At 41.3% G+C, this 23,606-nt stretch overlaps 1 protein-coding gene across 2 annotated transcripts in view; it reads left to right on the top strand.

Moving 5' to 3' along the window:
• SORBS1 (sorbin and SH3 domain containing 1) overlaps positions 1-23,606 on the top strand; it is a 172,802-nt gene that overhangs the window by 27,191 nt on the left and 122,005 nt on the right. For both annotated transcript variants that reach the window (XM_082052552.1, XM_082052531.1), the window contains exon 2: positions 17,009-17,067. The gene's annotated coding sequence lies outside the window, so the exon portion shown is untranslated. The remainder of the gene's footprint in view (positions 1-17,008; positions 17,068-23,606) is intronic.

The raw sequence follows: 23,606 nt of genomic DNA on the forward strand, positions 1-23,606 counted from the left end.
GTTCAGATTGTTCTGAAGCAAAGCATAGGAAGATTCTAACTCTGATGGACTCTACCAAGCAAGACACAAAATAGCAGCTTAAAAACCAAAAAAACCCTAATTACCCAAATTTTACTCTAGTTTGAGTAAAAACCCAAATATCAGTCATCAGAGTCAACATTCTCAGCCAGTGCATGAAACCAAGAAATATTCTGATAATTGGAGCTCTTCATGTTAAACCTATAAATACTACCTGAAACTAAAGCACATTATTGTTTGATTCCAATGACTACAAGGTGTTGGAAGATTTCCAGTGCAATATTTTTAGCAAGTCACAAATTCTCTGAAATGGAAATGTGCTTCAGAGATAGCTCAACTTTGACAAAATGCTGACAGGATCTGAACTGCCAGACACATTTCCTGTCCGGGTGCCTGTCTGGTTTCCTGGTTGTCCATTTGCTGGGATCCTTGTCCCAGTCACTGCCTTGGGGACATATTGAGGGAACTGCCTCTGGGCTGCGGTTTCCAGGCTCCCAGGATCCACAGCTTGCCCAGGACAAGAGCTCTGCTCTCTTTTGCAAACAATGGGCAAAGGTTTGATACTCCTTCATTCTAAGGGAGAGGAAAAAGTAATTCAAGATGGAACAATTCCCACACTGAAGAGTTGCCTTTTTGTGCATTGCTCTAGAGCATGCATCCTGTTGGCAAGTAGATGGGCAACTCTAAGTTGTTCTGTTGATTTAGATTTAAGTCACTGTCACTTTGCGGCTTCAGGTATTATATTGCTGCAAGGTAGAAGATTAACGCTGGCCTTAAATTGTAGATGGGGGTGATGTTAGGAGATTAAATGACTTGTCGAAGTTATTCAGATAGCTTCCTTGCAGTGAAGCTGAAATCAGCTTTTCAGCCTCCACCACAGGGTCACCCAGCTTTCCTTTGTGAAACAAAACCAGTAGATGTTTGGCACTGCAACCTTTCACTCTCTTGCAGCCAGGAGTCTCTGGGTATTTGATGATCTCTTCAGTTGTGATGAAATCGATCGTGTTGCAAAATGGAACCACCTTCTTTACACTTGAAGGCTGGCTCCAGGTGCCTGTGTGGGTGTGATGATACAGTTTTGGGTGATGGTATGAACTGTAACTAAATTAGAAGCTCTGTTCCCGTGTTCTTCAGCTATGAAAACAGGGATCTTGTTATATGCCTTGGTGCAGGCACAAAATGCTTAAGAGGAGCATGTGAGTGCAGTTGGAAAATACTTTTATTTTCTTAGCTTCTAAGCTAGAAAATGGTAAGCTTAACTCACCTTTTTCTTTATTGTTGTATTTCTTACTAAACTTTAACATAGTGTGGCAAAACCAGGAAACAGTCGTAGAAGTTGCCAGCCTTATCTACAGTAGCATTTCCCTTCCCCCAGCTGCACTGGTGCTCACAGCGATGATAGCTACTGGTATTTTAATTGGTGCCTAGTGTCCTCTCAGTGTCAGCGTGCCCAGATTATTTGGTGGTCCCAGCTGGTAGCCATGGGCCACCAGGGTTAACAGAAATGCAACGCAGCTGGTCTGGGTTAAATCGCTGCATGCTTCAGTTTGTGAAAATTTCCGATGGCCTCCAGTATGCGGTGGAAAGGATAGAGCAGTTAAAAGATATCTTTCATTATCATAGACTAATTAGGACTGTCCTAACTTCCTGAGGGAATATCTAGTAATACCCGGTAGTTAAAGGAGACTGAAGCCAGGCAGGAGTTATTAGGCTGCAAAGGAGAAAATGTGCTTGTTTCTGCTCCTCTGTCTTTTAGCTCCTTCTTGTGTCATAATGAAAGAAAAACAAACCTGGGGAAAAAATGGAAAAAACATTCTCCATTCTTTGGAGCGTGTACATTTAGCCCCTAAAGAGGCTTGAAGTGTTTTCTTTCTCACTGCTGAGTGTGATTACATGGCAGCCTTGCATTTTAAAATTTTGAGATTATTTTTACCTCCTTTTCTCCTTCATTTTTTGTTTCATTTCTCACTTGCATCACTGAGGCTGCTGCTATTTTGCCTGCATCTCTAGGGTGAAAACAGGCTTTGTGTTCATGAGCTTCTAATCGGAAGTGATGACAAGTCCTTGAACGACACGCCATTGCCCTTGTCCTCATGAAATATTTTACCCTTTCTTATATCATTGGGCATGCGGCTGTAATGAGGGCCAGTTTCTGCCACTGGTTATGTGTAGAAGTTGATCCCTGTTGTTTTTGCACAGGAACACCTCGCAGTGACATCTGTGGCTGTGCTGAACATGAATTCCTCCATTTCATGGGAATAAGATGATGCTTGTGCATTATTAAAAGGACCTAACAAGTTTCCTGGGGAGAGACTGTGAAGTGCAGTGTATAACAGTATTTATGTAATTAACTCCTTGGGATTCTAATGAAAAATGCTGCTGTTTTGCAACCAGAATTTTCATTTTCTGGCAGCCTCAGAGTAACAAGGAAACTGTAAATTGCATGGAGTCCCTAAGCTGTTGTCTCTGATAGGAAAGGTGGACAATTTTGCTGTCTCAAAATGATGATTAGCTGGCATCTAATAGTGATATTAGCATATAATCACAAGCATTCAGTGTAATGTCATCAAAGTGTCATTCCAAGGATGAGGTGTACTAAGAAACTAGTTTGGTTTGTGATGTTGTGGTTTTTTTCCTCCCTGAAGTTTATATTTGAGAAGAGATGAAGGAGATTCAGAAAAAAAGCAGCAAGAGGTGTAACAAAGTGTGTTGCCTCTGACTTCCCACTACACCCGCTCCCATGTGGAGTTAGGTCAGGTACTAGGCATTGTGTATGGACTAATTCTTGAGCTTTTTCTCTGCTTCTCAGCCTGGACTGCCAGCTTTCTCTGAGTTGTCTGTGGTTGTGGCTACACTGCCATCCATACCTGAGCTTGCAAAATAAACAGTGTCCTATGCTTTACATTTGCAGTAGCAATTGAAGGGTATATGTACCTACAACTCCCTCTTCTTTGATCTTCAGAAATGTCGTCTGCAGAAACGTTGTACCTCTATATTGATGGAGTTGTAACCCCTCCTGAATGCCCTGTTCCTTTGTGTGTGACATGATTTATCTTTTCCATAATAGGGTTGAGCTGAACGTAGTGCCCTTGACCTGACTTAGTTTAGCACTATTGTAAAACAGCTGAACAAAGGCCCATCTGTCCTCCAAACCCAGCTCCACCAGAACTGTAAGTTTCTGTGATGCCCAAAGACTAGCAAAATCATGTTAACTCTGTAGCTTGTCTCTGGTTCGGAACCCCCAGTCCTCTCCAGGGACTGAACATGGTGTGTCTTCCTACTGTGCTGTTCTCATCACAGCAGGGTTTGTGGATGGGGAAAATCACACAGGCTGTAACGGTTTACTTGATGGTAGATAACAGTTTGTGATTGTCTTGTAAGAGAGCCCTGGCATTTGGCTTTATTACAGAAGAGAGTACGGGAAGATGAGGGTAGTCAGGGCTCTCTGGAAATGGGCTGTGTGGACCACAGGCTGATAGAGCCAGAGCAGCCAGCTTAAGAGAGTTGCTGTTCAGTAGAACCTAAGTTGTGGAGGTTTGTTTCAGTGGAGGATAGTATAAAGTCCTAAACAGACTTGACCAGGGAATCTTTACAGGTCTAACATTATGCCTTGTACTTTATCTCATACATTTTTCAAATGCTCTGTGTGGTTCAGTTCAGGATGTTTTTCCTTCAGACCAAATTTTCAGGAGGGTTACATGCCACATGGTGACGGTGGAGAACCTGGGTCCTTTTGGTCCCAAAGGGATTTCTAGGAGAGTTGCTTAGTGAATGATTTACTGTGTCTTGCCCTATTCCTTCTCCAACAGAGCAGAAGTATTCTAGTGACCTCAAAGCTAATGGATTGCAGTCTCTCTGGATGGAGACAGCAACATTTTTGGCAATGTAGTTTTGGAGCATTATTCTCCCTTACATTTCCATCATTTTTGAGGATGCTTCTAGTAGAAATCATGACCTCAGAAGCATCTGCTGAAAACTAGTCCCTCCAGACACACTGGAGAGATGAATTTTGCTCTTCTTGCTATGATACCCCTCATGAAGTTGAAGCAGTTTCCTCTATGTACAGAAATGGAAAGCATGTCATCTTCTGGCTAATTATGAACCTTTATCTTTATTGCCTTATTGAGACCACCGAAGTTCTTTCTTAAACTGTCTCATTGTCTGTCGCTACTGTTATATGTGAGGAGGTTTAGGAACAAGTTTCACTGTGTCATTTCACATCTGAAACTTCCAAAAATTCTTCTGTAGTGAAAAAAAAAAAAAGGCTTATTTCTTTACATTATTGTAGTCTTTTCCCCCCAAATCTCTTGTGCATAAAATACAAGCTTTCTCAGGTGAATATCCCAGTGTTGTGAATATAAAGACTCCACATTATCTCGGCATGTAATTAATGTGATTTGTTGAAGTGACAAAAAATTGATTTTGCACTGAGGCGGACAAATAAAGGTGTTGATGGCATTGATGCATTTCCATTGTGTTGGGTGAACAGTCGAATCTACAAATTTAAGATCAGGATCATGTAGGCTGTAGAGTACTCCTGTTTGTATTTAAGATTGTTTTACCTGAAACAATTTCAGGCATTAGGCTAGTTACAGTGCCTCAGGTATTAATGATATTGCATCTCATTCTTAATTACACTACTGTAGGCTTAGAGTAATACTATTTAGAGGGAAGGTGTGGGATCCAGTGTAATGAAGTTTGGAAGTTTGTGTAGGATCTATAGCCCAGAGAAACCCAGGCATCTGAGGGCTTGAAATTCTGATGTTGGCAAATAAAAGAAGAAAGAGAAGAAGTATAATTATGTGTTAGCATTGGTATTATGATATTACACTATAAACTAGTGTAATGCCATTGGCTTCAGAAGGTACTCTCACTGTACTTGTTGAGGATCTGGTCATTTGAGCCTATATATACTTCAATTAATGCTGTTAATATCATAATAAGTTATCTTAATTACTTCTAAAAATGTTCTTTTTGTTTTCCAGATGGTACTCTGGATATGATGGGGACTTGCCCAGTCAATTTTGCTTTCGGTGGGCTGATAACAATCTGTTTATAAGAGGTTTTAAATCCTTTCTTCCTATATTCATATTCTGCCTTGGCCTTGTTTATTCACAGCTGAATGCTGCTGATTATTTTAGCTGTCATGTGCTCAGTATTTGATGCTTTGCATAGTAGAACTGGAATAAACTGGCTGTGCTATAAGATGTTTGGTGTATATTTAAGACAATGACCATTTAGCTATCTCATTTCCTTAGCGACATTTTAAAGATTAATCATAGAGAGTGGTGTAAGCCAAGAAAAAGATAGTTGAAACCCATCAGAAATTAAGTATTTTTCTTCATGGCGTTTTGCTTGGACTCAATATTTTGATAACTTGGTTGGCAGAATTCACAACCACCACAATGACTTGTTTGTGTGCCTGAAATTTGGATGAGCAGTGAGAGAGCAATTCTGAAATATGCAAACTAAATTTGGTCTCCGATGAGACTGCAGAAAGCAGTTAAATGCTTACCACTGGTGGCAGACGTGGATGTGTTTCCCTTGGGGGCTGGAGGGGTGGATAAATCCCAAACAGAGGCCAACGAGTCACTGTAGTGTAGACTTTCAAGCATGTAAAGCCAACAGCCTCCTTCATGTTGGGGGGATCACTGTTGGGAGAAAGAGCTCCTGCTTTTTCATTTTAGCAGCACGGTGGGGAGATGGAAGGCTTTAAAACATCTAGGGGAAGTGCTTTCTTTTCAGGTACTCTTAAGTACAAATGTACTCTTAAAAGATCTTGCCATTAGAGTCTGGTTTTTAACTGTTTTGACTGTCATATTACCAATTTTAAGAGAAAAATTTTGTAGCCTGATTTTACATTAAAAGTCAAGGAGTGTCCTCAATACATTAGTGCCTGTGTAAAAAAAACAACCAAACAAAACCAAACAACAACAAAACCAGACCAACCACAAACAAAACCCAACCAAAGCTGGGTTCCCCTGCCAACGTTATTGATTATATCATAAGGACATCATATGGTGTCTTTCCCTCCTTCAGAGAAACAGGTATAGACACTGCTGCAAATGCCTCTTAATGAGTCACGATTCTCTCTTGCAGGTGATTTACTCACTCCACCATAGGTGTGAGAGTTAGGAATGGTTTCTGCTATTTTCTCTCTGAAATAATAGATTGATGTGTTATGATTTTTTTGTGGTGTGGTGTTTTTTTGTTTCTTTCTTTTGTTTTGTTTTTTTTTTCTTCTGACAGACAGTGAGTCTTGACTAAGTAGCTCCAGGTGGATGAGTCATGGGATCAACTAAACTCGAGGATGAGGGTTTAGACAATAGTTTATACAGTTTGTTTAATTGCTTAGTAGTACAGCAAGGAAGTACTGGGGAAATTTTTACTTTACCTTGTGTGCATTTGACTGTATTTTGGGGAGAGACAGCATGTCACACGCATGCTTATAGTCTGAACACTGTGCATTTAGACCCTGAGTGGAGATGTCTGGAAGGACTCTGAAGCTCACTAAGGCCTGGATTGCCTGTGTGCAGCTGAAGACAAATCCTTAGAAAAGGTCACTTAGTCACTGTGTAGAGGAACAGACCTTTGCTGGGCCGTGTTTCTCAACAGTTATGGCTCAATTGAGTAAATAGACCCTTTGAGCAAGTACCACATTTGACAACTGAAATAGTGGTTTTCATGCGTTCAGGCTCAAACACAAACTCAATCCCTCAAACTTGCATCTGGGAAGATGTCATCAGTCAGTCTTGTTTCCTAAATGAATAGGTTTTGTGTTCTGTGCTGCCGTAGCTCTTCAAGTATCCTCTGTACCTTGCTTCCATATACATTTTTACTTTTTTGGACATTTTTCCTATTGCTTGGTCCTTTACATATTAGCATGGAGAGAATATTGAGTTCTGCCACTCTGATAGGATGTCATTTTCATCTTTAATTACAGAAATTCTTTCTATTATCCAATTATTTGTAATGTGATAGAGTCCACACTTGTCTCAGTCGTGAATCAAGGTCTCCTACTTCTAGGATGTTCACAAATGCTAAACGAAGAGACTGTATTGCCCATAATTAGACTTAGACCTGCTTTGACCTATCCTTTTTATGTAAAGCTACTATGAAATTAGTATAAGTTACAGTTCCATGACTTTTGAAAGTGGATCATAGTGCTTGCATCTGAGAGTCAGAGAAGGCTTTAAGTGTTCTGCTTCCCCACTTAGTTATTTAGTGTTGCAGCTGAAGATGGGGAAGCCATATGTGATGTATTGTCCCCATGTGACACAAAGGATTTCATTTGGCTTGGGCTGCCTCAAGCTGTCACAGGTGTTCTTCTTTCATTTACAATAGCTCCCTTAAAATATAAATGACTGCATTTATTACATCAGTTCTTTTTCCTTCTTTGGAATACCACAGCTAAAGTTACATTACACATAACAAATGTTCTTCTCCCTTGAGAATTAGTTTAATTACTGATGTAGGTGGGTAAAGGTTCTGTCGTGTCTGAGATGTTAATTTTATCATGCTTTAATTAAGAGGTCAAGTGTGAAAGGCTGCTGAATACCTCCCACTTCAAGATGCTGAATAGAGTGGTGGGAGATAGAAGGCACTGACACGATGAGTTTTTTACTGTCTGTAGGAGTATCGACTTTCCTTCTGCATCTCATTACAATGGGGCTGCCATCTAGAAATACATGCCAACTTTTGTTCGCTCATTGTGTTTTCTAACATTAAAAGGTTTTTCTGTCCAGAGTCTCTGAACCACCAAACCAGTCTCTCAGAAGTGATGGTCACTCCTAGGTACCACTGATTTCCTTTAGAAATGCAGGGCCACATCCTTCTGCCCAATGTGTTTGAGGAATGGGGCTGTGACTATCCCACACCCCTGTACTCTGGCAGAAGGGAAGATGTGGAGCATGTTTTCACCAGAGCACAAGAGGTGCTACCATCTCTGAACACCCAGTTATTTCCTCCACACTCTGAGTGTGGGCAGATCCTTTCAACATTTCATTTGAAAGTCTTGTTTCTAGCTAACTCAAAAAACAAGGAAATGGACTTGGAAAACATTTGGGAAGAAAGCAGCAAAAAATAAGCAGGCAAAAGGAAGGTGTGTCTCATAACAAGAGTAGAGAAAACTAGGCAGTAAGAATACCTGGTGATCGGGTGGCCAGGACATCCCTGACTGAGCTTGTGATGTTTGCCTGGAGCAGCAATGCTATAGATAGGAGCAAATCTTCACTGGCCAACATTTGTAAGTTTTCTTGATGCTGACCTGTTGTGCTTTCAGAAATACGAAGTGACCAAGTAAAGTAGTACTGTTGCTCTCCAAACAGCTGTAAGGAGAATGGTTGATTTTTATTAATATCTTTTTCATTCCTTCTTATCTGTGTGAATTGCTGATACATTTAGATGTTCTTGTGATGTGTGATACAAAAAGTTTCTGTTCAGAAGCTTCTCCTCTTTCCTGTATTGTCTGTCGCTGTTTTCTCTCTTTTGTGGTGGTTGTTGCTTTTAAAGGAGCGTAACAGTTCGGCTATGCCACTGCTTTCCTCTGCATCCCTGGAGGAAGACTGGTGTAATACTGGAAAAACACAGAGTTAAATATTAACATATCCTACTGAATGTTCCCACTGAAAAAAATCAGGAACATTTCCAAGCAGTGAAAGCATACTTTCCTTTCCTGTAGTTAAGTTTTGCTGCTTAACTTTTAAAACTACAGCTTGCTGTGTCATTTTAGTGTGGTTGGTAGAGTCCTCTGTTTCTTAAGTACTCTCACCAGGCTGCTTCTCCTTACCAGGTGATAGACTTAGGGGAAGAATCTCATGTGGTGAATTAGTGCTGGAACATTTAAGTTTTTTCAAGGTAAGAGGTCGTTTGTTTTTTTTTGTTTTGTTTTGTTTTCTCTTCCCTCTGCACTTTGCCTTGGAAATGAAAGTTTCATTGCTTGCTCTTTTAGTCAGAAAGGCTGTGTTAATAAATGTAGTGATTTGATATTGGTTCTACGGTATCTCTTTAAGGCTACTCAGAACTGGGGTTCCTTTCGGGTTATAAGACACATAGCTGCCCCATTTGCATTAGCTGAGGACCTAATTAGCCAAGGCTGCAAATGCGGTGTTTTCTTTTGCTGACTTGAAATATCAGCACCAGTGTCTGCTGAGATATAAAGGTACACAAAAGAAGTAGTTTTGATGAAGAGGAGTCTTTCACTCTTAACAGTTTGATGTACTCAGAACGCATATGTTTTCTGTCTCGCTGGTTGTCTCGGGTGTTGAGACTTGTGCCTCAGTGCAGCAGGAGTCCCTGCTCAAGGTGTTAAAGCTCTAATCTTCGCAGAGCAGCTCAGGTATCTGCTGTGGTGAAGCAGGAGCAGTAAAGCTTATGATCCTGAACTGGAAGGGCTAGATCAGTTAATATAATGTTTGTGGGGTGGTATTGCTGAAGCTTCTCTCTGTATATGTAAGAACTATGCATGATGATATGGAATTAATCCTTCAGAAAGAAAATTATGTTTTGGTTGTGGTGGTTTTGGTTTTTTTTTAATTCTGATGGCTTGCACTTGTGGTATAGCATCCCAAAGCAAGAGAGGTCTTGGCGTTTGTATGGGGCACGTGCTTCTGCCCATAACAGCCAGTAAGATAGGTCAATAAAGACAAGCCATGCAAGGCATGAATTGCTTAGAGGTGGAAGAGACCTATTAGGCTATCTAGCCCTCCCTCATGCCAGCAAACTGTTGCTTCAACTGGATTTGCTTTAGAGGACAGATTAATAGCTGAGTAAAACACAGGATCACATTTTTCTGTATAACATGGTGGAAGGCATTCTATGCTTCAGTTTTTACATGTGCATCTAGCTTTGTAACTCATAACCAGCAATATCCCAGAGACATTTTTTCCAGGCTGTTGGATTTAAAGTGTAACAATGAGCTGAACAGAAAACGTTCTGATTGCACAGATGTGCAGTTTTGCTTTGTGGGGTGATTTTTGTCTTATCGAAGCAGAAGAAGAAGAAGAAAAGGCAAAAATCTGTGAGTATGACTACCCATGGGAGTGTGTGTGTGTGTGTCTTTGACAGCACGAGAGATCTGTCCATGTTGTATCAGTTGTGAGAATAAAATGGCCACTCTGCCTGACTGTAGGGAGGGAATTTTACAAAGGCAACACATTGCAAAGAGAACAAAAGCCTCACTGTGTGATGGCTGCGTGTGACACACTGTTAATTCTAAAGCAAGCTACCATTTCCTATTAAAGTAGCGTCTCGCAGGGTCGTGAAACAGAGGCTGTAATGCGGGGTGATTTAGCTCACTGGGAGCTGATGCTTCTCGTTCTGGCATGGACATACCAGATCTTTGTGGTCAAAAAGGCAGACAAATGTTGGCGCTGGTGTTTTAAGCAGCTTCATCTGGTGACTGTACAGGGAATTGCAGGCACATTTGTTTCATTGCATTAATTTCTTGCATGATTCCCCTTTTGTCTGTTATTGTTTCCTTACCAGTATTTGTATTTTAATAGAAAAAGGGCTCTGTGGTAAATTATGTGCATACCTAGGCCTCTTTCCAGGCCTGACATGTTTATATATATGAAGAATTATGGAAGAATTAAAGAGAGCACCAAAGAAGCTCAGAAATTCTTTGGAAGAGCTTGTCAGATTTTTAATTAATGGGCATATAGCAGAGGGAGTGAAATCTGTTGCTCAATACCATAATAGGCAGTGCAGTGCTTCTGCCTCTTTCTGTCAGCCTTAACAGACGGATTTATTTTTGGTAATGAGACATTTATCTCCTTTGCATCTATTAAAAGCCAGTTCCAGTGTCAAAAATCAGTTGGAAATAACATGACAAAGTTTAGTGGTGAAATGTGTTTCTTTTGGATGCTTGTCACAGCTCTGTCAAATCCTGGGGATCCTTTTTCACTTTATTTTGGTGCGGTTTTGCCTTGCTGCAACTTGCATTTCCAGATGATTCAGGTGGTGTTCTGATAGCACCAAATAATGGTGTGAATATTTAGATAGTGTAAAAGGCTTAATGGAATTACTTTCAGGGCAATAATTAATATACCGTTGGTGTAAATAATTGTTTTTCAACACTTTCCTGCATGTGGACCCTTTAGGACTTCTTGTTAGCTGCAAATCCATGCCTGACTTAATCATATTGAGAGCAAACTTGCTTTTCTTTGTGGGCATCCTTGAAGCAGTCCACAGCAAACCATAGGTGAGTGGCAGCCTGGCTCAGCTCAGCTGATGCCATAGAGGAGGAGTCCAAATAGACGTAATTGGGTAAAAGAATGGCATTATTCAAAAAATATGAGCTCCACATGTGTTTCTGGTCCTGATGCAGTTTAGGTAGGGAAGTATTTTCACACTTTTGGACTGAGTAATTAATGTCATACTTAAGCAGGTCAGCAAACAGACCATTTTCCTTAATCTGTCCATAGAGAAGCATGTGTGGGCTCTAGTTGAATGCAGTGGGGTTTTTGTAGTCATTTGTTTGAAATCTTGTGGGATTTATTAGATGCCTTTTAATAGGTTTTCAACCTGTTCTGTAGCTTTCCGCAGGTGGGATGTAATTTTCCTAGTGAGATCTGAAGTACTTGGCAACTGGTGAAAAAACAGCTGCTCTCTTTTAGGTTTGTAAATAAGATTTCTTTAAAGAAGCTTCCTGGTGCCTCTGTACACCTCCATTGTGTTAGCTCTAAAAGAGGGGAAATGGCCAGGATACCAGCAAGGCTGGCTGATATGAAGTGCCTCAGAAGCTGGTTCCAGGAAGTTTACTTTCAGAAAGTGTTGAGTATTCAGTCTTTGAGACCCCTTTAAAGTCTTTATGATTCACACCAAACATTCCTTTCAGTCTTGGTTGATACCCATCTCATGAAGGTGACATAAGAATAAATAGATTGATGCAAGGAATGTTTTGACTTTTTAACTGATAAAGTACTAATTATAAGAACTGCAACCCATGTAGTAACAGAGCCACAGAAAACAAACACTGAAAGGTTACTATTCCAGAGGAGTTGTGTCATCCAGCTCCATGGATGAAACATCTTTTCCATGGAAGAAACTGCATCCTACATGGAAGGGGTTCTCTTCTGTACTGCACAAATCCTACAATTGTCCTTACCTACCCATTTCCTTTCACTCTTCCGTTCTTGCACAGAAATTATTCTCCTCATTTGGCTTCTGCCGCAGTCTCTATGTCTATGTACTATAAACAATGCTACCCTTTCTTCCCCTGGCCTCCTACACATGCTTTTGAACAACTCTGGTTGTTAGGATTATGGTCCTCAACACGGGGGATGGGGGAGGGGGGAGAAGTGCCCATCATCAGCTTCCTTTTGCAATCTTCTTGCATTACTTAAGTCATCTTTTCAAAAGACATGTTTGTAAGACCTTCCAACAGCGCTGCTGCTGCTGTGCTGCTTGATGGTCCTCCTGGCGTTTTGTTTAAAAAGGCATGGAAAGTTAGTGACTAAGTTTGGGAAAATGTTTTAACGTCATTATATGCTGTGAGTTAAACCTTCAGTACCTTGCACGTGGACTACTTTCATTTGTGATTAAAAGGGACAAGTGCTCCAAACTGGCATAGGCAGTGACATTCTGTTCTGTTCCCTCTCCTTCCTGCCTTCTCCCCCACGCTCAGGTTTTACAGCCATGGATGTTGAGTCCATGATGTATCACGTACACTGCAGAACGAGGCATGTTTCTCTTTCACAGGAGGTGTGTGGAAAATGATGGCCTTCACGTTATTTCCAGTGGCACAGCAGCCATCCTTTGATGTGCCAGACTAATTTTTGCAGGCAATAGTTGACACTGAGACTCTTGTGGATAGAAGGATGGATATAAGAGTGTTGTTTTTTTTTTTTTTCTTACAAACATATGCTTCTGTATAGTGTGAGCACTGATAATTATTTTTTATTATTTTAATTTTTAAAAAATGTGGATCGTGTTTGTCAGCATGCTTGAGCTGCAGAGTTCAGCTCCAGAAAGTTTTAGTGATTATTCCAGGGTTCTCTGTAGCCTTTCCTTGGAAGGGTTAAAAGGTACTCTAATCCAGAATCCATGTAAAACCTTAAGTTTGAAATGCCTTCGTAGTGCGCAAAATAGTACACCTGAGGATACTATGTGGTTAGAGAGCAGCAGACATTCAGCAGTTGACACTCAATACAGTAAATTCAGGACAGTATTCACTCCATCAAAATCAAAGAAGAGGGAAATGTTCTTACCCCTTCTGTCACAGAATATTCATATTAGGGTACAAAGCGTTTCTGTTTAAGCTTCCTCCTGGGTTTTGCATACAGGAGACCGTCCAGATTTGTTGGATACATTCTGCCAGGTCTTCTAACTTATTTCTGCTCAGATGCTTAACAGGTGTGGCAGAAGTATCAGCTGGGAGGTTGAACAGAGTGGAGTGAAAAGCTAAAAGCTCATGGTGAACAGTAATTAAGAAGCACTGCCAAGGGTGGTTTGGGAGTAGGCAATGAAGTGGAATAGTTATGAATGAATCTTTTGCATGAGATGCAGGGAAGGTTGCCCAGAATATCTCTTTCTACCTCCTTACTGGAGTATTGCAGCATCTTTATTGACAGTATCTGGGATAAGGACTTTTGCTGCTCCTACCTGGATATCCAAACATTTCACACTTGCAAGTCATTTAGAAAATTTAGTTGAGCTCTGAAATAGTGCCTCAGTCAGAACATATGTTCGGTGCATTTGCATACTACTTAATTTAAAAGTTAATAATTCAGATACTGTATTCTCGTCTTGCGCAAGCTGTTTAGGAGCTGCGTGACTGCTACCTAAGCAATAGTTAGACCATTGTGCTTGCCAGAAAGGAAAACTCTGCATACTTTTCCCTCATGAGACCATTTTGCAGGGGGCGGGTGGCATCCTGGATACTTTCTTCAAGCTGTAAATCAGTGGTTTAAAAGCAGAATTTCATTTTGCCGTTACTGCCTTTCTGGCTGTCAGGAATGTGGTTGCAATGTGTGTCTGTTCCTCAGGGATATCCATAGGAAGCATGTGTTAGTGATTGAACTTAATTGGACTCTCGAAGAATTTCTCTTCCATTGCAAACCAATGGAAACATTGGTATTCTGAATTAACATCAGATAAGAATGGTTCATGTCAGAGTTACTTATCTAATGACAACACTTAACTATTACTGCTGTTCGTAGCAGTATACTTATGCATTTTGCTGTCTTGTGGCATACGGAAAGTCCATGATTTTCCTGGAGCAATGTTGCTGGAATTGGGGTGTATGTACCTCACTAAATGTTCTCAGCTTTCACTCTGCATTCCAGCCAAAAACATCCTGGACTTTTTTTTTTTTTAAAGAAGTCTGACTTTTGTGTTTTGATTCCATTTTCAGAAGCATTTCTTTGTGAAGTGTGGCTGAGGGTAGGACACAATTTGAGTCAAAGAGCTTTTGTGCAGGAAAACAATCCAAGTTTGACACATCACAGGGAACCTGTAGTTGGCATAATATAGGGGGAAAAAATAGTAACCTCTGGGTTTTCCATAAGAGCACTGGCATTAGAGCATGAAAAAGTCAGATCATTATTTGAGTGGATTTGTTTGATCCTGTGGCTAAAAGATAGGTGTTGGACAGGGGATTTGATCCAGAGTAAGTTTAGGATAGAAAGGGAAGATGCAGCTGTGCCACTACTGGTGTGCCTCTCTTTTTTCTTTGTTAGAGCTCCTCTACAGGGATGCCAGCATATCATAGCACCCAAATTGGGTAGAATAGTGTTAATGTTCCCGCTTTACAGACAGTAAGTGAGAATTTAAGAGCTGACGTTGGGAGACAGCCAGCCAGGCCAGGCACGCAGGCAAAATATATCAGCTGTCTCTGCTGGTGTAAGAGGCTTTAGAGCATCAGTGGTACCACAGGGTATCTGATTGGTATACCCAGCAGTGTTATGGCATAGTTGTGGGTTGCACTATCCAGTGTGGTGGGCTCAATCTATTGACTGTTGACAAAAATGAGGCTCGGAACCTGAGGAGGTGGAGAGAAGAGGGATGGAGGTGTTCCTAGAGCTCTAGTCCTTACTTGTGGGCTCAAGTAGCTGGTGAGGCAGGTTGCTTTCTGAAAGAGAGGAAGAGGTAGGAAAGTTGATGGGAATTTTACTCGCCAGAGCAATGTTGTCAGGAGAGAAAAATTCCTCACTGAGTGGGGTACCCACCAGAACATATCAACATGTGCATAAGTCTTGTGACCAAGAAAGAACCAGTAGGATAGAAAAGTGGTGGTGTGCTTTGCATCTAGTATAGAGCAGCTCCCCAGGAGGCCTTCTGCTGCACAGGATGATGGACTAACATGTGATGTGAGGGGTTACCTGCCCATGCAGGCAGGAGCCCTTGACAGAAACTGTGTTGGAGAGATACTGTTTTTTTCCCTCCTGCTTGAGGTCTACAGCTGCCTTGACTGACATGTAAAACTTCCAGGATGAGAAAGGGAAGTTTGGACATGATATACCCAGCTGAATACTTTTCATCCTATAGTGCCCTTCCCACTGGGAAGAAGCTGTGTCTTTTCCCCATCCAGAAGTACCTACCAGTCTACCATTTGAGAAGCAAACAAAGAAGCAGGGAGGAACTTTTCCATTTCAAAAAGCACCTTCTCTATTGAGAACAGGCAGCTTTTCACTGAGAGTATACAGAGGGCATAAATGTTCCCCATAAATGTTCCAAATGCAATGATGATGCAAAACTGTGAGCTCTACCTGTCCTGAGGCACTGTAGCATGGGGGGAAAGGCAGCTTGGAGCACGGGCCCTGCTTGTGTCATTCACACTGGACCCTCAGAGAATTACTTGAATTCTGCCACTTGCTGGTATTTCTAATCATTTTTCCTTGGTGGCAGCAGCAGAGAACAAATTTCCCAGCTGTTACTGCTTGCTCTTGAAAACATGTAGAAAAGTGTCTGTTGCAAGTGGGGAGATTGGCAGGTGAGTTCCCACTATGTGGCCTTAATGAGGTGAGAAAAACCTAGATTTAACCTTGAGCAGAGATCCTGAAACCAGGTCTTCTACAGGGCTTAGATCTCATTGAAGTACTCTAAATAGCTTTTGCAGATCTGTCTTTCTGGGCAGCTCTGCTCTCAATTGATTCTTAGGGAGACCTGCAAGAAGACACAGGCAAAGGCCAATCTCTTTGGGCAGGAGGAGGCACTTTGCTGAGAGACTGCTGGATGGAGATCCAGCAGCATAATGTCTACAGGAGAGAACTGGCTCTGGCACACCCACTGTATTCCTGCATATAGCTATCCTCAGGCTGTGTCCTTGGTCAGTAGGAAGGCACCTGTCTGAACAGAGATGTCCAAAGTTGTAAAGCAGGGCTTCTCTGTACATGAAAGCTTTTGTCCTAGTCCTGATTCACACATAACTTTTTATTAAATGTAACATAGTAAGAGTAGTGTTAGAACATCTGCATACATCAATCAAGCTGTCATTTACGTGACAAGCTGGGAGAGTTTAACTATTTACCAAGTTCCATGGTATTTTTAGAATGTTTAGAACACTGTTGAAAAATTTCAAAGGGGATGAGTAGAAGTTACTCTGTGTAAGTTGCACACAGCGTTTTCATGTTTGGCTCTATTTTAACCTGAGTATTTTCTTGTCACCAAGTGAGCCTGTGTCTGGTGTATTAGATCAAAACATATTCCTGTTTCCAAATGCTAACAGCAGCACATTCAGTTCTCTGGATTTCAGCAGCTAAAGCGGCTATTGCAGGAAGTTTGGCACTGTTTCTCTTTACAGAACAATAAACACAGATGATGTTGCCTTGGGTTTCATATAGACATGGAGGCTCTTGCCTCAGAAAAGCTGATTCATAGACAAATGGTTACTCTTAGCTTTAAAGTTGAAGTAAATGGGCTAGAAATAATTGTCAAATTTTCTAGAAGACCCTGGAATGGTGATTTCTTTTAGACTGAAACAACATTTTATAGTTCATTTTTCTAACAGCTGCATTATTCTATAACACTTGACTGCTTTTTTCTTTTCTAGGAGGAGTCCAGAACATACCTGTACAGCTGTGGCTTCTCTTTCTCCAAGCTCTGTCAAAGGTATGTAATTTATGCACTGTTACTCTCCCCACTGTTCATCTCCAATGCAGTTTGAAAGCTTTCAGAAAAGTGAGTTTCAAAGCTATTGGCAGAAGAAGACTACTTCCTTGATTTTTGAATGCAGTATTTTAAACACAATATAAAGGTCTTCCCCAGAAAGTTGCACTGAATCAGAACTAAGCTTGATAATTTAGAATAATGTGTCAACAGTGGTCATCCTGCTTGTACTGACTGTTGCAAGTGATGTTCAAGATGGGGCTGCCTGGTGATGGATAAACACTTGGTTTTGGAGGCTCCAGAATGAGAACAGTGCTATTTAATAGTAGGTCTACACTGACTTCAAAAAGGTGGTCAGAGCCTGTTAATTAATACTATTCCCCAAGGTTATACCCTAACTCGGTTATCACTCCTAGGCAAATAACGTGGCATAATGGAAGTGAAGTGTCCTTCCCTTGCAGAGTCCATGAGTCTTCCTGGCTCTCTGTAGGAAGGTCTTGTTTTCTAATGAAGCACTGAATCAAGGTTGCAGTGCTTCTCAGCAGCTTGGTCCCTGAAGCAGTTTTAACAGAAGAATTGGCTGATGTAAGAGAAAGTGCTTTCAGCAGATGTGTAAAATTTTGACCTAAAAATAGGATAACATAGTAAATAAGAACCTGATGTTCAAAGGTTCAAAGCTGTCCTTGCTGTCTAGCTTGTTGTATAACTTGGAAGAACTTAAATAGCTTTTGTGGCAATAATTGTTAACATATGGTTGCAGAGTTAAGAATAAAGAATAGTGTTTTTCTATAAATGTTACTGTAAAGGCCTGTAGTATAGCATGATATTTCTATGGTTTTTCTAAACTAATGCGAGTAACTATGTAGCCTAGTGATTAATTTCTGTATAATTCTATAGGATGCTGGAAAATTATTGAGTTAAATTCTGTTTTCTGATGAACTCTACATGTCAGCTTGACAGTGTCTGCCTGGTAGTGGAGAAAGCAATGTATGATGAGGAACAGTGGGACTCCCTTTTTGTGTGTGTTTTCTTCCATTTGAACAGAGAGTGGGAAGTTGTTCCTTTGAACTATCACACCACATAAGCTTTGACTATTGCAATTTGTACTCCCTGCCGTACCTTCTAAATGTTCCACCACCCCCTTGTAGCTGGAGCTGATGGTGCCCCAGTTCTCAGTGAGCCATGGGCAGGGAAGGTGCAGCTTCTCTCAGAAAGAACCATGAACATTTTCTAGTTCTGCGTTTGGAAAGCCAAATATTCCCTGACCCTGTGTGAACTTCCCAATGCTTTTCTCCCTCCACAGACCCCTCTTTTCAGTGTGGAAGAAAGAACTGAGAATGATTCAGAACTAATTTACACAAAGTTTTCCCAAGTAATTCTCTGCCACCCATGGGTTTTCCTGGAAGAGTGGCATACAATAGGCCTTTGTCTCCAAGTGGATTTATTTACTATTTTTGAATCTAAATGCCTAGCTTGACCCCAGTCTTAAAGGGCTTTTTTAGTCCCCGAGGCTTAGCAGTTCATCCCTGAAATCTTTTGAAGATGTGACTCTTCTGTGAATATACAAGGTATCATAAATCTGTTGAATTCAAATTATTCTAATTATATCTGAGTCGGAACTTGTTAAAGGAACTAGAGAGAAAGCAAAATGGCTGTGAAAGAAGTTACATGTTTCTACAGACAGATATTTTGTGAATTAGATCTGGATTCCTTGGCAAAACCAGTGCTTGTGGGGGGCATGCTCTCAGGAACAGGTTTGAGGTTCCTGCAGGCTGTGAGCTCTGAATTGGTTACATAAGATTAGTTACTCAGTTAACTATTCTTTTGGTTATTTGTTTGGGTGCCTGAAACAGTGTTCTTTAGAGGTAAAATAGAACAACAAGGAGATCTCCCTGTTCTCCTCTTTGCTTTGAATTAGCTTGTGTTAAGCACAAAGACATTGTACCACTTGTCCAGCTGGTGATACAATGCTTGTTTTAATTTGAAAATAATGTTCCTCAAATAGTGAGGACTTCAGCAAGAGGTTTACATTCTTCTGCTTAAAAGTGGGGTTTTTTTGGCTGGTCTCCGATCAGGTAGAATAAGAATGTGGTTTTAACTTAGGCTGTTTAAAGGTCACCTCTCCATTTCAGTTTGATTCTACTAAGTAGTTTGGTCCTGTGAAACACAGCTTTTGTGTGAAAATCCTCTCACATGTGAGCGCTGATATTTAATGAGCTGAAAAGTTTATGAAAATGATTCTCTCTTCAGAGGAACTGTTCTTGACACAGTTACAGTGGGCAGAGAGCTGCAGCCAGGTTTTGGTGGTGTTGTGGTTTTTTGTTTGTTTTCTTTTTTGTTTTGGTTCAGTTTTTTGTTTTTCCTCAAGAGCTGAACACTTGCAACTAAGTGGGAATTTCTGTAAAGGGTTCAGCTTCCAGTCATATGGGGACAGATTTTCTAAAGTGTTTCTGTTCTGATCTTTCAGGAAGTCTTTATCCCTAACTTGTTTGCACAAAGTAGTTTGCCCCTCCCTGCCCCCCGCTTTGGAACTGTAATTCTTCTGACTTGATACACAGTGTACACCTTTCCTCCCAGACAGATATTCATTTACATCAAATCTGAACTCTGGGAGTTGTGTTGGTTGCAGGTAAATACATTTTGACTGGTGCTGAAATCTTGTAATGCACAATCCTGAAAATAAGCGAAAAAGAGAGTTATTAGCTCATCTGCTTTACTGCTGTGCTGATATAGCTGTGTTCCCTGCAATATATTTTTGTGCTTTGTGGTCCAGTCTGCTTTTAAATGACTGAAGTGGTGGAATATTTTTTATACCACTGGAAAAACTGTATAAAGTCCAATAGATTTCACTGTTACAGGAGTTTTTCCTATTAATGTTGTCTTTTGCTTAATTTTAGACTTGCTTCCCTTGGATATAGCTCCTTTCCTAATGCACACTAACAATTGTGAAAACCTTCTCAGTTCATCACTTGGTCAAATCTCTTTCATGCATAAAATATTAAGAGTGCTGTTAGTGAAACTCTATGAAAATTAATAGGAAAGAGATCCTGACCCTAGGATGCAGGGCTGGAGGGGGATGCCTGGGTGGCTCCATCCCACACTCCTTGTTCCAGAGCCCCTGTGAACTTGCTGCAACAGTGATTCTTTATATCCCTGGATTTCATGTCAACAGTGCACAAATTGTTGAAATTACGGGATAACACTTGTCATCACCAGCTTCACCATTAGGAGCAACCTGATATAGAGAGAGCAAATCCCAAAGATTTCTGTTTGTACAGGTTGTGGAAATTTCTGATGTGGTTTGGTTTGTCTCCATGAGCACTAACCCGAGGCCAGGTGACATGACAGGCTGACGCTCCTGCTGCCCTGTTCGATTTTCTCTATTAGCATCACTATATTTTATTCATTGGCCCTGAGGCCAAGACATTATATGTTCCCTGTTTGCTTGAGCATTCATTGCTTGTGTGGTGTCAGTGGTGAATCACTCAGCTCCTATTTGGTCCCTAAAATAAAGCTATCCATCCGATCTGCCACTGAGGGTTTCTCTTTCACGATGAGATCTACCACAGGATACAGTACACTCAAACCCAGAGAAAAATCATGGCAGGAGCGGTGTGAAAAATGGACAGGACCATTCCTGTCTCTGCAGCCAACATTGAAGAGAAAGCCGAGATTTGACATATTTGCTTAAGATGGCATTAACATGGAGTTCAGGAGGGAGATAATATAAAGGAGATAAGGCACAACAGTTGTATCTGAGCATAGCCACGTGTTCACAGTGCTCAGGTCCCAAACTCTATCCTGATTCAAACATGGAAAGAGTAGACAGGGCCATTTCCAGTGCTACAGTGTTTTGTTAGACCACTTCAACTGTTGCATCCTTCAGCTTTGAAACTGCAGTGTCACCAAACAGCTGCATTTCTTTTAATTCCAGAAGCTTCTGACAGTCAGCAAGGATTATATCCAAACAGTTTCAGTGGGTATTAGCGCACAGCTTGTTCCAGCAAATGCATTATTACCTATTAAACATTTATACAGCAGCATAAAGTGAGACAAGGATTCACAAACATAAATAAGACCTGTTCTTAGCACTATAGAGCCTCCAGTCTAAATCGTGCCTAGATGATGACATACAGCACAGCTGCTTGTAGGAGGAAGGGTGAGAAATGTTTGAAGGAAAAGTCATTTCTGAGAAGATGGTGATTGGAGAAGGGGGTTTGCAGGTCTGGGAACTAACAAATCAGAAGGTGTAAGAAGAGTGAAAATAGGAATTGAAGCAATATAACAAGTTTAGGAGGTAGCAAAGAATGGCAAATAAATTGTTAGCTATGAGATAAGCTTGAGCATTAAATGGCCAGGAAGGGATAGGAGAATTCTCTAACATTGAAGGTGAGATGGGTTCAGTATCCAGATCTGATTGAAAGCATCTTGCTTATTTTGAGGATGGGACACTTTGGGTGGCTTTTTACCAACGTTCCCTGCATACCAGCAGAATGGAATGAAGTCTGTGAAAGCCTCTGTCTTGAAAAGCAGTGATAGTTTATTTGGTCTGCCCTGATCAAAATGCAAGTGTTCCTTCACTACCTATTGGTCTTCAGAACTCTGCACTTGCCCCCTCCATGCTCCACCTGGGAACCTTCTTTTGTTGATTTGGTGCTTCCAGAGATGGATTTCTTTTCTCTGGGTTAATATTGAAATACTGAGGCTTCTCAGTTTTCTATTTTCCTTTTTTTTTTTTTTTTTTTTTTTCTTCCCCCCCAAACAATATCAAGGAATTGAAAACCACAGGTGGTACAGAAGGTTTTATCTGTTGCCTGGAATGTGTCCTTAATACAGGAGCTGCAGGAAACCCTGCATAATGAGCTTCCAGACAAATGGAATCTCAGTAGATCTATAAGTCTAGCAGACAGTATAAGAAGAGAGAAATAATTATATTATCTGGGACTGGCTCTAAGCAAAGCTGTCTAGGGCACTAGATTACTCTTAAAAAAAAATGAAAAAAAATTTAAAAAGCCAGATCCTCTCTGATCTGGAAGATCAAAACTGTCTGAGATAATGAGTGCTTGAAACAGAGAGGTAATTGATGTTGAGAAAGGAGTGGCACCTTCCAGCAGCATCAGTTGCTAGTTTTCCTGCTTGCTTTCTGTTGGCAGTACTAGAACAGCAGGGCTCCGCAGCAGCTTTGACAAAGCCAGATCCATCATTCAGACGCATTCAATCTTGTCCAGTTTTGCTGGGAAGCTTTTAGCCTATTAAAACTAGTGACTGCAAGTTCCTGGTAAAAATTATTTCATGGCAGTGCTACAAAATGATGTTGATTTCTGCCAGTTTTGTTTGTGGTGCCTTGAGATTTCACCTGAGATGTGGGTATAGTGCAAGTATGGTGAAAGACGATTACCACTCAGAGTATACAACCTTGATATATATTTTTGAAACACCAGAAGATGAAGTGACTCAGCTCAGGTCCTGGAGGGAGACTCTGGGTAAGGCTGGAAATGAAATCAAAGTCTCTGCCCAGGGCTTTTCTGTGCCAGCGCACCCATTTTACCCCTGCAACAAGTCAGCATGTGGCATTTGGAGAGAAAAATTTTTCTTTGCCCGGCACCGCACTTAATGTTCTCAGACCATTATGCTTCTCTTTGCTTTCCTCACCCCCACACTCATTTTTAATATACAGATATCAGAGAAGTTACTAAACATTTGGCTGAATGCAGCAATTTTTATCGGAGTACTTGCGGAATGTGGGAAATCACATGCTGGAGTGCTACTTGCACAGAGGCAGCAGGTTCAGGAGTAATGCCATCAGGAAAGGGACGTCCTGTCACCAGCTTTTGTTCTCTGACACAGTTGCCAGCGAAGCGAGGGGGCCGGTCACGCTGTCCGTCCTGTCTGCCGACTCTGCCAGCTCTAGCCCCTTTGTGAGCGGTTCTGCAGTGTGACAAGTGCCACGGCTGTGGGACTCAGAGAAACAGCTCAGCCGCTGTGTGCCCCCTGCTTGCGACCGAGACTGGAGTGAGGGCTTTAAAGAATGAAGTCTCCGTCGACAAGTGCTTTGTGGACTCTCTCTGTGTAAGCTTCCATCAAGAGGGCTTAGACCCTGGTTTGGACAAAATCTGCATGACCTTAGTTTCTAGATTCAGGTTTCTGGGTGCTTGGGGTTCTTCTGCTGATCTGATCTGTTGGCAGCTGCCAGCACTTCACAGCCTTACGGCCACCGCTTCTTGGGGCAGGGCTGGCTGACTACCCTATGGGGTGCAGTTACGTGCTCCTTTTGTAGACCGATGACAGTGTTCAGGACTTGGCCTAAAGTGAGTAGTCCTATTCAGAGAAACACAATATTGCACGGGAAGGGACAGAAGTGCTGCATCTGTCCCTCTCCCAAGACCTGTCTCTACATATGAGTAGGCAGAAGTTGTAATGTGCTAAAATTGAGGTTACAGCACCAATCCAGCTGGAGCATGTTCCTTTAGGTTTGATCTACAATTAACATAAGCCTGTGAAACTGGTTTGAGTTGGCCTGATATTGAAATGAATTTTGGAAA

This window comes from Streptopelia decaocto, assembly GCF_964273445.1.
Source record: "Streptopelia decaocto genome assembly, chromosome: 5".
NCBI lineage: Eukaryota > Metazoa > Chordata > Aves > Columbiformes > Columbidae > Streptopelia > Streptopelia decaocto.